The sequence below is a fragment of the Nyctereutes procyonoides genome, unplaced genomic scaffold (assembly GCF_905146905.1).
Source record: "Nyctereutes procyonoides isolate TBG_1078 unplaced genomic scaffold, NYPRO_anot_genome, whole genome shotgun sequence".
Lineage (NCBI taxonomy): Eukaryota > Metazoa > Chordata > Mammalia > Carnivora > Canidae > Nyctereutes > Nyctereutes procyonoides.
In genome coordinates this window covers 5,615,378-5,629,435 of record NW_026575126.1, presented here as the reverse complement: position 1 = coordinate 5,629,435, position 14,058 = coordinate 5,615,378, and the positions used below count along the sequence as shown (strand labels likewise).

Here is a 14,058-nt window from a genome sequence, read left to right as displayed (position 1 = left end):
TCCACATTGGTCTGGAGAACGGTACGGAGGTTCCTCAGAAAGTGAAAAATTGAGCTACGGTACCAGCCAGTAACTGCACCTCTAGACGTTCACCCGAAGGATACAAACATAGTGATCAGAAGTGGCAGCTGCACCGCAGCAAAGTCCACCACAGCTAAGCCACGGAAGAGCCCAGATGTCCATCAGCAGATGAATGGATGCAGAAGATGTGGTATACACAGACAATGGAATATTACTCAACCATCAAAAACAATGAAATCTTACCACCTGCAATCAGAATTTCCTTCCCATTCAGCACGTTGAGCAGATCCCAGCACTCCCTCTGGCTTGCCAAGTGTCTGCGGAGAGATCTGCTTCTTCCATCCTCATGTTCATTACATCAACCCTATCTCCCATCTCAGTTATTGTATTTTTTCATTTCTGATTTTTTTTAACTCTTTTATCTCTGTGGTAAGCGCTTCCCTGAAGTCCTCCATTCTTTTCTTAATCCCAGAGAGTATCCTTAGGATTGTTGCTTTAAATGCTTCATCGGGCATGTTGCTTCTCTCTCTCTCTCTCACTTAGATCTCTGGCTATGACTTGATTTTGTTCTTTCATTTGGCACGAGCTCCTCTGTCTTGGCATTTTGTCTAAGTCTCTGCCTTCTTCTGGGTGCAGGAAAAAAAGTCTGTTTGTTTCCCACTTTGCAAGAAATGGCTTTATGAAGAGGAAGGCATGTAGTGCTGGGGGCCTGGCACCCGAGCAAGCATCCCTGGTGTGTGCCACCCGCACGCTGCTGCTGCTGCGGTTGGCTGCTCCAGCCCTCAGGCCGGTCATGGGCAGAGGCTCCCCTGCCCGCCGTGGACAGCCTTTGGTCCCTGGCCCCAACGTGGTGAGTTTGGACTAGATGGGACCTGACGCTGCTTGTGAGATGGGGCCTACTTGTGCAATGGGACCTGATGCTCCTGGCACCACAGCTGCAGCCCTGCAGAACTCTCTAGTCCGGGGACACGGTCTGTGCTGGGGTTTGGGCTGGTCTTCCGGGCAAGGGCCTTGTCCCACTGGGACTGAGGCAGGCCTGACTGAGAAAGGGGCACGGCCCCTGGTGGCTCTGTGCTGATGCTGAGGGCAAGGAGGGGAAAGAGCGCCAGCCACTGCCTTTGCCCCGGAGAGCGGTCTCCCAGAGCCTCTGCTTCTCTGAGAAGAACAAATCCTCTCTCCCAGGTGTGTCCCAGGCCTCTTCCAGGTCGCCATTGCCAGGCCGCCTGTCCCCGGCCAGCTGGCCTCTCCTTCCCAGGAGCAGGGCAGTGCCCTGCGGGTCTGTCCCGGCCAAGCTGGCTGACTTCTCAGCCTCCAGGCTTTAGGGACATGATGTGGGCAGGGGCCTGATCGGTCCGCTGGGGGAGGGTCTCACGCGCTGAGCTTGAGGCCAGCTTCACCTCCAAAGACAGTCTCCCCAGAATGGGCTTCGCTGGAAGCACGGTGGCGGCCTGCTGTGGTCCAGCGCTGCCTCCTGCTGATGCATCCGTGTTTCTGCTGAGCGGTGGGGCGACAGGGCACCAGGAGGCCTGTGTGCTCCTGCAGCTCTGCCTCTCGGAGGGGTACACCCTCTCCCCAGTGTGCTGCATACAGGCACTCTTCAGGTGGCTGTTTCCATGCCGTGTGCCCCTGGGGTCTCCAGGAGCAGGGCAGCCAAGCCCACTGACCTTTCGAATCCAGGCTTCAAGCCCTTCTGGCTCCAAGAGCTCACGAAAGTCAGCCTGTCTCTTTCCCAGCGGATGGCGTTGAGGAAATGTTCTCCTTGTGGGTTCCCCTGTGTCTCTCGGTGTCTCAGTGTCTCTCTCTTGCTCCCGCCACCCTGGTTCCCTCTCCTCCACAGCAGTCCTGGCTGCTTCCTCCCCTGCACCACCTCTCTGCCCTTCCTACCCTGTTCAGTGAGGCTTCTTTTCTCCCTTTAGTTGTGGAGTTTATGTTGTCAGTCTCCAGGCAGATTTCTGGGGTATTTAGGATGATTTAATAGTTTTCTCATTGTATTCCACAGACAAGACCAGCCTGGGGACCTCCTACTTGGCTGTCATCTTAGCTCCTTAACTTGATTAACATCTACTTAGGTCCACATCATCAGTTCCTCAGAGTCTCTCCCGACCTCCATGACTATTGACATATTCATTCAACAAATATTAATCGTGTATCTTCTGTGGGCCAGGTAGGCCCCGTGCTAGGAATTGAGGATGATGGAGAGAAAACAACAACAAAATCTATCTTTTTTGAGCTGATATTTTAGTACAGGAGACGGACAGTAGATAAATAATAGGCTGTTATATAGTGATCGGTACTAGAGAAAAATAAAGGAGGGAAGAGATTAGAATACCAGAGATTTGAGGTTTCAGTTTAAAATAGGATGATCTGGGAAGAACTTACCGATAAAATTACATTTGAACCAGGATCTTAAGAAGAAGAGAAAGTAAGATACTCTAAGTTCCTAATGAGTAAGGGACACACAGGGCTAGAGGGAGAGAGAGGTAGGGGCCCAGGGAATGGAATCAGGCTCACAAAAATCCCAAGTGTGGAGGTGAAAGGAAACCAGAGATAAAGAAGCAAACCAGACCATCGGGTCCCAGGTGCCAGAGGTGGGGTCTTGTTATAACAGCTACTTGTTACCCACAAAGAATTACCTTACCCTGAAAAGGAAGTAAGCCATTGAAGGTATTAGCACTAGTCCTTACTCAGTGGTGATATCAACAGAGGTGTTAAAAGGATTCGGGTTCCTTGGTTGGCTTTTAATAAAAGGCCAACCCTACAAGCGCCCAGGGGCAGCTCTGTCGGGACCCCCTCACTCCTGTAACCATGTTTAATGAGCTTCTACTGCTTTACTCACTCTCCTTTGTCCACGAGACTCATTCTTTGACTCCATGAGACAAGAACCTAGCTTCCGGCTTCACTAAGAGCAGTGCAGCAGAGAGAAGAGCGGCGCAAAGGTCCCAAGGCAGGAGAATTCCTGGTATGTTCAAGGAACTTAAGGCTGATGAAGAGAAACTAGGAACAGAGGGGGGTTGTAGTTAGGCAGGGAATGAGTTACTTTTGTTCTGATTTATACGGGAGGCCTTTGGGGCCGATCAGAGGGGTGACAGGATCTGATACACATTTTAAAAGATTCACTCAGGCTGCCTTGTTAGAATAGGCTGAGGGGAAAACCGCAGAAGGAAGACCAAATTACCCCCTTTTAGGCAAGGCACCATCTTCATAGCTCTTATCACAGTGACAATTTTATGTGTGTTTGTATGATTATTTGATTTCCTGTCTTTTCCACTAGACTATGAACTGTGAGGCTAAGGACTGTATATAATTCTACTCACCGTTAAATCGCCAGTGCCAAACATAGATCTTAATACAGATTCATTTCTCAATAACTGTTGAATAGTTGAGTAAAAGAATGAACGTATAGGATTATGTTCCAACTTTTAATTTCTTTAACAGATTGCAAGCTTCCAGGTGATATTTAAAGCTATATTTTATACTTTTTCAGTTTCTATCACAACTAGCCAACAAGTACTCAATAAATATTTACCAACTTGATTTGCTCTTCCCTAGTCAACTCTTATGTCTTCTATAACATTCTTGAAGAAAAACTTGTAGAATAACAAAAGAAAACTTCTGAAAGTCAAGATAAACTTTAAAAAGTCTAAAGAAGGAACATGGACTCTTAAGGTTTACATATTGCCAGAAACTATGAAACTCACACAAGGGAAAACCAACGATGGATTTTTTTTTTCTTGTCTTTTGGGAAATAAGACTTGATAATAGAAGTTTATTTATAATCATAGTTGTAAAATTGCCTCTAGGAAAGCAATAATAATGGGGCAAGTTATCTTGTTTCCTTATAAATCCAATTTAAAATAAGAAAAAAACTAAACTAAAACTCGGTCATATTGTCAAAAATATACCGAGAGAACCAAAGCTACAGACTTTACCACAAGTCTCAGTCCAGTTTACTAACACTGTAATATATAAATGTAAGCATTAATTGGCTGACTGAAATATGCAATAATGACACATTTTTGCATGTCTGCTTGGGAATACTTGATAAATTTTAAATACACAATAAATACATTATTCATTCTCTAGTGGTTCTTTGCTGGGCTGAAAGTATATAATGTTTTAAAATACCACACTCAGAAATAGTATTTAAACTGGGCCAATAATGGAGTCTTCACTATCTCTGATTACTTTTTCTTCTGTAAAGACACCTTCACTTGCAAAATTGCTGTTATGAGCTCTCTTTCACTATGTGTCAAATTCCCATTACTAAATCAAAACAGAACCTAATTTCTTTCCATGAACAATTTGTATGCAAATCATGGAGTACATGCAGCATTCATATAACAGAGAAATTCCAATGACTTTGCCTCCTTTCCAGAAATATCCTTCAATATGCCATGTTTTGGTCACAATTAGTGCAGGTTTAGTAGAAGGCATTTTGTGATTCTTTCATCACTGGACAAGCAATGAAGTAGAGACCTAAAACACAAATTCCAAATTGTTTTCATTTCCTTTAACCTATTTCTCAAGTATAAACCATGAACAACCCAAATAATTTTCCAAAGCTCTAGCAACATATAACCTATAGCTTAAGAGGCTGTGGAATGTCATTATTATCATTTAATTAAACACACTTTCCCCACCCTCAATTCTAATCAAATTAGAAAAAAAAACAGTAAATATTATACATACATATGAATGTATAATATTCATATATGACTATATATGAATATATATGAATTTTTCCCTTTCCATCTTGCATTTAACTGTGATTTTGATAATTTTCCTGCTAAGAATATTTTCAGTAATATCTATGAAATTGTATGAGAACTAGGGCAAATACCACAACGTGCAACCTATGCAGGCACACAAGATCCCATGCTTAGAACAGCCCCATGCTTGTTTTAATGCTCTACTGTTGCTATCTTGAAGTTATCTCTATTTTTTTTAAAAAGAGGGCTCTGTATTTTGTTATTGTTGTTGAGACCTGCAAATTATATAATAAATGGTGTAAAAGAATGGTCCAATTTCATTCTTCTGCATGTGGATGTCCAATTTTCCCAGCACCATTTATCGAAGAGACTGTCCTTCTTCCAGTGGATAGTCTTTCCTCCTTTGTTGAATATTAGTTGACCATAAAGTTGAGGGTCCATTTCTGGATTCTCTATTCTGTTCCATTGATCTGTGTGTCTGTTTTTGTGCCGGGACCACACTGTCTTGATGACCACGGCTTTGTAGTACAGCCTGAAATCTGGCATTGTGATGCCCCCAGATATGGTTTTATTTTTTAATATTCTCCTGGCTATTCGGGGTCTTTTCTGATTCCACTCAAATCTTAAGATGATTTGTTCCAACTCTCTAAAGAAAGTCCATGGTACTTTGATAGGGATTGCATTAAACGTGTAAATTACCCTGGGTAGCACTGACATTTTCATAATATTAATTCTTCCAATCCATGAGCATGGAATAATTTTCCATCTCTTTGTGTCTTCCTCAATTTCTTTCAGAAGTGTTCTGTAGTTTTTAGGGTATAGATCCTTCACCTCTTTGGTTAGGTTTATTCCTAGGTATTTTATGCTTTTGGGTGCAATTGTAAATGGGATTGACTCCTTGATTTCTCTTTCTTCAGTCTCATTGTTAGTGTATAGAAATGCCACTGATTTCGGGGCATTGATTTTGTATCCTGCCATACTGCCAGATTGCTCTATGAATTCTAGCAATCTTGGGAAATATCAGAAAGGGAGACAGAACATGAGAGACTCCTAACTCTGGGAAACGAACAAGGGGTGGTGGAAACGGAGGTGGGTGGGCGGTGGGGGTGACTGAGTGACGAGCACTGAGGGAGGCACTTGATGGGATGAGCACTGGGTGTTATGCTATATGTTGGCAAATTGAACTCCAATTAAAAATAAATTAAAAAAATAAAAAAGGCACATAAAAAAAAGAAAAAATATATATAATAAATGGCTAGTCCAAGTAAATTGACTGCTCCAACCTTTAAGTAAAGCAGTAATATAGAAATTTCTGAACAAGGAAGAAAGCAATAGGTGGAACTGAAAATCTTTAGATCCTAAGACAGTAGCTGAAGCAAATGATACAGCAACAAATAAGATAGAAACAAATGACCAAAAAACAAAAAAGTGATACTTTCATTGTTGTATTTTTAACAATTTTTTTGTTACTGAGTTAAAAACAAATTTTTCAGTGCTACAGAAAATAACTCCTAATCAGAATTGATCAAGAAAACATTTATCTTGAAAAGTTTAAAAAAAAATATTTTTCTTGCTTTTCCAGTTCTTCTGTAATAGATACTTAGTATTCTAGCCTTTCACCAAGGACAGATGAAAAACAGATAGTAGAAAGTATAATTTCAAAAAAAAATTGTCTTATTGATGAGGAATCTTGGGCGTAACCTTAAAAATGAGAACAAAGCCAAATGTAGAAGTGGAAATACTAAAGAATATAGAGAAACAATGGACTTTCTTCTGTCAGCTTCTCTGAGGAAGCGTTCCATAGGTCTCTCTCTGGCTATACAGAAAATTGATTAAGAGCTCAGTTTTTGAAGTCAGCCAGTTTGGGTAAGAATTTAGACTCTGATATTTAATAGCTGTGTGATTTGGTGCAGATTGGCTCATCTCTTTGAGCCTCAGTTTCTTCAATAAAGTTATGTGATCATTAAAGTAAATGGTATAATAATAAAATAATCAAAAGACCTGATTAAAGAAAATCCCTCATAAATATTCATTTCCTTGGCTCTCAGGTTAGAGCATCAACTCTATCAGTGGGGTAGAGAGGGCAGTTTCCTACCAGATAGTGTGGGCAGTGAGATGGCGGGGGACCCGAATCATGCCTGTTGCCACATTTCAAGGCAAAGCAAGTCTGGCTCCAATGGGCAACTCTTTTATTGGGGCTGAATTTATGGAGAAAGCTCAGTAGTTGGGAGTCCTTAATGCACTAATACAATCCAGTAGGCAGATTATTATCCCTCAAGGAAAGAGTTAACCTTAATGACGCTATAGAAGCACGAATTGAAGGCTTAGAAAGAAGTCTGTCAAGATGGAGATAGGGAAGGAGGAGCCTAAAAAGGAGAGACCTGAAAATTGGTAGGAGGAAATTGGAACTTCAGGGCAATTTCAGACTGAGTCAGGCAGTTATTCCTCCGCAAGTACCTAATGTCCACTCTGTACCAAGCCTAGGAGACAAATGCAGATGCCTGGTCCTGGATGTAATGAATTTGTTGTCTAAAGTGAGAGACAAATAAGTATGTGATATCAACACAGTGAGGGAGCATGCTAGAGACAAACCTGGTGTTACGGGGCAAAGATGAGGCACTGAATTGGGGGAATGACTTTTCCAAAGAGATAATGCCTGTATTGAATATTGCTTAGAAGGCTGTATAGGAGCTATCTAAGAGGAACGTAAAAAAAGTTCCAAACATATAAAGGCTATAGAAATACCAGGTTCTAGGGTCCAAATTCTCAATTTCATAGGAAGAGACCAGGTGAAATGTGTCTGAGGCTATTTGAATACTATCTGCTTAGATTCAGATTAGGTAGTCCTAAAGTAGAACTGAGTCTTCTCCTCCAGAGAGCTCAGGTGGTTCAATGGGATAAGCTAGGAAGGCAGAAGCTAAGAAACAGGCAAGGAGAATAGGAACAATAATAGAGGAGACAGTAGCAAAGCTGGGAAATAAATAATCTCCGACTCTCATATTCATCCATTCCCCATTTTTCCTATTTGAAAGAAATTTTTAATCAGTAACTAGTGAAGTGGCCAAATATCCTGGTCTCTTCTTTTTCTAATCCTCCCATCTAGGTGATAATGAAGACAGAAGTGGCCTGATAAGACCATTTGATAAGGATTAGCTTGAATGCTGCCAATTAGAAAAGAGTCTTGAATATTCAGAAATTGATCTGTTATTTGAATCTGTCCTCCTTACATAATTTAAATTCCTTATGTTTATTTGGATTGAAAATGTATAAGACCTCATCATCATCTTTCAGTAAACCTGCAATGGCAGGAAGACCAGTCATAAATAACCTCAGTAGGAGACACCCTGTTTCTTTTTCCTTATGTTTTATTTGTTCTTAGCTCATCTCTACTGCAAGTCCATGAACCAATTCTGTGACAGCCTTGTATCTTACATAAACGTGTCTCCCTAGATCCAAACCAGTCAATGCGATACACTGTAAGACATGTATATCTTAAGATAGGGGATCACTGAGAAGCTAGAAGGACCTCCAGCTTCTGGCCTCTTAGGCAGATGGTTACTCAAAACAAGTGGGATTGATGGTAATTTACCCTATTTTTAATAATCTGTAAAAGAGAGGTTCCACAAGTTCTCTCTGTATTTACATCTCCCTCCTGACTTCCTTTTTTATGGCCATATGCTTCATAAATTAAATAATAATAATAAATGAATGAATAAACATATGTAAATCTCAACACAATAAGTATAATAATCATGTATCCCCAGAAAAGCTGTTCATCTTTTAAGAGAACAAGGGAACAGAAAACTCATACAATCTTAATACATACAATATGAAATGGAAATCACAGAGGTTGTCAAAGGCTGTTAATTTTATAAAGTTAGAGAGGCAAAGATTCATAGTTTATCTTTCAATTACTCATGAGTAGGTCAGAATGCTGTGAAATTTGTAAATTCCTTCACAACACACACCTACACAATATATATTGCATTTGTCATTTAGCAAAGACCTTAATGTAAGAAACAGGGAATTTTCTGTGCACAACATTTCACTATTCAGAGGAGATGCTTAAACAAAGAGACCAAAATTTCATTTTCATACGTGGCAAGACTCACTCCCATTTATAGGATAAAGAAATCTCAATTTTATCCAGATAACAGAATTTTCCTAATTATATTAAAAACAATTTATTGCCCTTGACACCTTCATAAAATGTCCCCTGGAAGCTTATTATGGAATGAAGGGCTTGCATCTACTTTTGTCATGTGTTAGGTATTATATCCTATGTTAATATATTTTTAGCTATTTTCGTAGAAAAACTAAGGAGTATAACATATCTACTCCTAGTTCACTGGAACCAAGGGGACTTATAATTGGACTAATGACTTTTTTATTTTTATTTTATTTTTTTTACTGTGAAGGAAACTAATTAAGTAATAATTTTAAAAAAGGGGGAAAAAAAAGAAACCTTCACTGTGTGTGTGATAGATTTTTTTTTCCTGACAGCTAGAAGCCTACAACTTCTGAATTAATTTATCTAGTTATAAGAACTGAAAACTTATTAGAATAATTCAGTATAACTCCTAAATTGCTCCACATTTGTGAAAGAAGAACAATGATTAAAAGTTATGTTTTTGAATATCAAATAGCTCTAAATTTATTACTGTATAGCATAGTTCAAAGACAATGAATCTTGCACCTGGAGATTAATTACAGGAAAAAACAAAAGACTTTAGCCAACAATAAACTAATCTACAATTTGAAATCTCTATCCTGAAAAGATACAATGTTTAGCAGGGGATGAAGTGATTCAAAGTTGTCCTAAAAGTTAGACCTGTTTTGTTTGTAAGTAACAATAGAAAGTACAGGAAGGTGGTAGAGACTCTACACTTGGCTACCTTTTATTCTCTGAGCTAGAAGAAGATGCCCCATCCCTGAAGCTAAGGGAATAAGATGGATCACGTCACAAAATTCAAATAGGAGGTATGGCAGATATGTATGGGCTAGAAAGGAGAGTTGATTTTTCATGATGCTACATGAGTCAGCTATCTCCTTAGAAGTTACTCAGAATTAGTTTAGGGAAGGAGCATCTGGGAATGGTATCAGCAAGATGGTAGAGTAGGAGATACCAAGTTTTGTCTTCCTGCTTCCCCAACCCCCCTAATAAAATCAATAAAATCAATAAAAAAAAAAAAAAACAACGAAAACCCCACAAAGCCCAAAGAGCTATCCATGAAGGAAAATAGCCCTGGAAGGGCCCAAGAGTTCAGTTAAGAACCTAGAAGCAAAGAAGGTTAAAGGCTATCAGTATCAGCCCTACAGAGAATGCCACCATGGTCTCCAGTGCTTTTTTTTTTTTTAAGATTTTTATTTATTTATTTATGAGAGACACACACACACACACAGAGAGAGAGAGAGAGAGAGAGAGAGAGAGAGAGAGAGAGAGAGAAAGGCAGAGAGAGAAGCAGGCTACATGCAGGGAGCCCGATGCGGTACTTAATCCCGGGACTCCAGGACCACAGCTTGGGCCTAAGGCAGGCGCTAAACCACTGAACCACCCTGGGATCATCCGGTCTCCAGTGTTCTGCACTGCAGAGGGCTCCAGCAGCCTTTGCTCTGAGAATCTCGACAGCTTTTGAAGCTGAGGGCCCCATAGACTCCCATGGCTTTCAGAGAGGGGGACCCCATAGTGTTTGCTGGTGTGGACTTCAGTGGCTGGCACCACAAAGGACATTAGCAGCTTTGGCCACCAGGGTAACCAACAGCCACTGTCACTGAAGACAGTTGGAGGGGAGGTGGTGGGTGGATGGGGTAACTGGGTGATGGGCATTAAGGAGGGCACATGATGTGATGAGCACTGGGTATCATACGCAACTGATGAATAACTGAACTCAGCATCTGAAACTAATTATGTACTATATGTTGACTGACTGAATTTAAACTTAGGAAAACAAAATTTTAATTAATTAATTAAAAATGGGCAGAAGAAAAAAAATGGGCAGAAGACCTTAATAAGCACCTCACCAAAGAAGATATACAGATGTAAAAAAAATATGAAAAGATGCTTCATATCATATATCATATCAACAAATTGGATAAATAAATAAATTCCTAAGAATATGCAATGTATCAAGACTGAATATTGAAGAAATAGAAAATCAGAATGGACCAATAATGAAAAGAATGGAATCATAAGGCCTCCCAATAAATGAAAGTCCAGGATCAGATTGCTTCACTGGTGAACTTCTATTGAATATTCAAAGAATTAATACCAACCCTTCTCAAACTCTTCCAAAAAGCAAAAGAGGGAAGATTTATAAACTAATATTATGAGGCAAACATTACCCTGATACCAAAACAGATAAGGACATTAAAAGAAAATTATAGCCCAATATCCCAAATGAATATACATGCAAAAGTCCTCAGCAAAACACTTGAAAGTCTGATTCAATAGCATGCTAAAATCATCGTAGTGGGATTTATGGCTTAGATGCAAGAATGGTTCAACATACACAAATCCATGAATATGATACACCACATTAACAAAATAATACAAAAATCAAATGATCCTATCAGTACATGTAGAAAACACATCTGACAAAATCTAGTGTTCCTTCCTTATAAATCCCTCGGTATTTACACAGTGAGGGACTGCATCTCAACATAATAAAGGCCATATATGACGTTTACACCTAACATCATACTCAATGGTGAAGGACTCCAGGTTTTTCATGTATGATCAGCAACAAGACAAGGATGCCTACTATGGCCACTTCTGTTCAATGTAATAGTGGAAGTCCCACCAGAGAAATTTAGCAAGAAAAATAAATTAAAAAAGGGCATCCAAATCAGAGAGAAAGAAGTAAAATTGTCTCTCCTTGTAGATGACATAATCTTATCTAGAAAATCCTAAAATCTGTTAGAAAAAATAAATAATTCAATAGAGATGCTTGATACAAAATTAACATGCAGGAGTCAGTTGTACAAAAATCTGAAGATACAAATGAATGCAAAGATATCTCCTGTTCGTGGATTAGAAGAATTGAAGTTCTTAAAATGTCCATACTACCCAAATAAGTATACAAATTCAATATAATCCCTATCAAAATTCCAAGCAACAGAAATAGAAAAAAGCCCAGCTTAAATGGAAACTACAAAAGATCCCAGATAGTACTCACTTCAGCAGCAAATATACTAAAATTGGAATGATACAGAGAAGATTAGCATGCCCCTGTGCAAGGATGACATGCAAATTTGTGAAGCCATTCAGATTTTTAAATATTGAATCACGATGTCGTACACCTGAAACTAGTATCACACTATATGTTAATTATACTGGAATAAAAAATAAAAAAATAAAAAAAAGAGCCCAGTCCCTAAAGTAATCGTGAGCAAGAAGAATAAAGTTGGAGGCATCACATGTACTGATTTCAAATTATATTACAAAGTGATAAAAATCAAAACATATGGTACTAGTTTAAAAACAGATATTTAGACCATTGGAACAGAAGAAAGCCCAGAAATAAACCCATGCATATGTATTCAACTAATCTTTGACAAAGTTGCCAAGAATATACAATGTGAGAAGGATAGCTTCTTCAATAAATGATGTTGGGAAAACTAGGGAAAAAATTGGATATTTACTTTATATTTCACACAAAAATCAACTGAAAACGGATTAAAGACTTAAATATATGACCTAAAAACCATAAAATTCCTAGAAGAAAACATAGGGGAAGACCACCTTGACAATATTCTTGGCAATGATTTTTTTTTTCTTTTTCTTTTTTGGATTTGACACCAAAACAATAAAGAACAAAAGCAAAAATAAAAGAGGGGGGTTATATGAAATTTAAAAGTTTTTGCATAACAAAAGAAACAACAAAATGTAAAGGCAGTTATGGAATGGGAGATAGTATCATCAAAACATACATCTCATAAAAGATTAATATCTAAAATACATAACTCATACAACTAAATAGCAAAATATCTAAAAAGTCAATCTGTTTTATTATTTATTTTATTTTATTTATTTATTCATGAGAGACACAGAGAGAGAGGCAGAGACATAGGCAGAGGGAGAAGCAGGCTCCATGCAGGGAGCCTAATGGGGACTCAATGCCATGACCCCAGGATCAGGACCTGAGCTCAAAAGCAGATGCTCAACCACTTAGCTACCTGGAGCCCTTAAATAAGTCAATTCGAAAATAGGCAAAGGACCTAAACATACAATTTTATAAAGAAGACACACAAATAGCCAACATGTGCGTAAAAGATGCTTGGTATCACTAATTGTAAGAAAAACTCAAATAAAAATTACAGTGAGATATTACCTAATGCCTGTTAGTATGGCTACTACCAAAAGTCAAAAAAGCAAGTGTTGGCAAGGATATAGAGAAAGGGGAGTTCTTGTACACTATTGGTGAGAATGTAAACTGGAATAGCAATTATAGAAAACAGTATGGAGTTTCCCCATAAAATTAAAAATGTAACTATCAGTTGATCCAGCAAGCTCACATATGGGTTTCCAGCCAAAGGAAATAGTCGCTCTCAAACTGGTATCTGCACTCCCAGTTCACTGCAGTGTTATTCACAGTAGCTAAGATACAGAGACAACAGTGCTCATCAACAGATATATGAAATATGATATTTACATATGTAATGAAATATTATTCAGCCTTAAAGAAAAAAAAAAAAGGAAATCCTTCCATTTGTGACAACATGCGTGCACCTAGAAGACACTCTGCTAAGTGAATTAGGCCAGGCACAGAAAGACAAATATTTCATGATCTCACTTATACATGAACTTAAAAAAAAGTGAACCCAAAGTACCAAAGGGTGGAGGGGTGGTTACGGGGCTGAGGCATTGGGGGAAATGGGAAGATGTTGTTCAGCGAGTGAAAACTCTTGGCTTGGCGAGGTGATGAATACGTTTTGGACACGTAATGTTGCAGCATGATGACTATAGTTAAAAATAACGTATTAAATACTTGAAATGTGCTAAAAGTGTAGATCTCAAGTAATTTTCACCACGAAGAGAATTTTAACTATGTGAGGTGATGAATGTGTTAATTAGCTTGAGTGTGGTAATCATGTAAACAATGCATATGTACATTCAAAACATCATGTGCAATGTAAACATATACAATTTTTGTTTGTCAATAATACCTTAATAAAGCTGAAAAAAAAATCTGCATGGCAGGACCTGCAGTGGGAGCCCACTTGGCCTCTAGCAAAATGACTGCTTCCAAAGTAGCAAAACAGAGACTTGGTGACATATTGCTCAAACATCTGCAGCTGGTAAGCATCTTTTCAGAACTTCACTTCCGAT

General features: G+C 39.0%; 1 protein-coding gene and 1 non-coding gene across 2 annotated transcripts in view; one reads left to right on the top strand and one right to left on the bottom strand.

Annotated features, from left to right (window-relative positions):
• Positions 1 to 14,058, bottom strand: part of TNNI3K (TNNI3 interacting kinase) — a 289,215-nt gene that overhangs the window by 218,856 nt on the left and 56,301 nt on the right.
• Positions 11,902 to 12,003, top strand: LOC129520397 (U6 spliceosomal RNA). Its single transcript, XR_008666611.1, has one exon. It is a non-coding gene; the product is annotated as a U6 spliceosomal RNA (small nuclear RNA).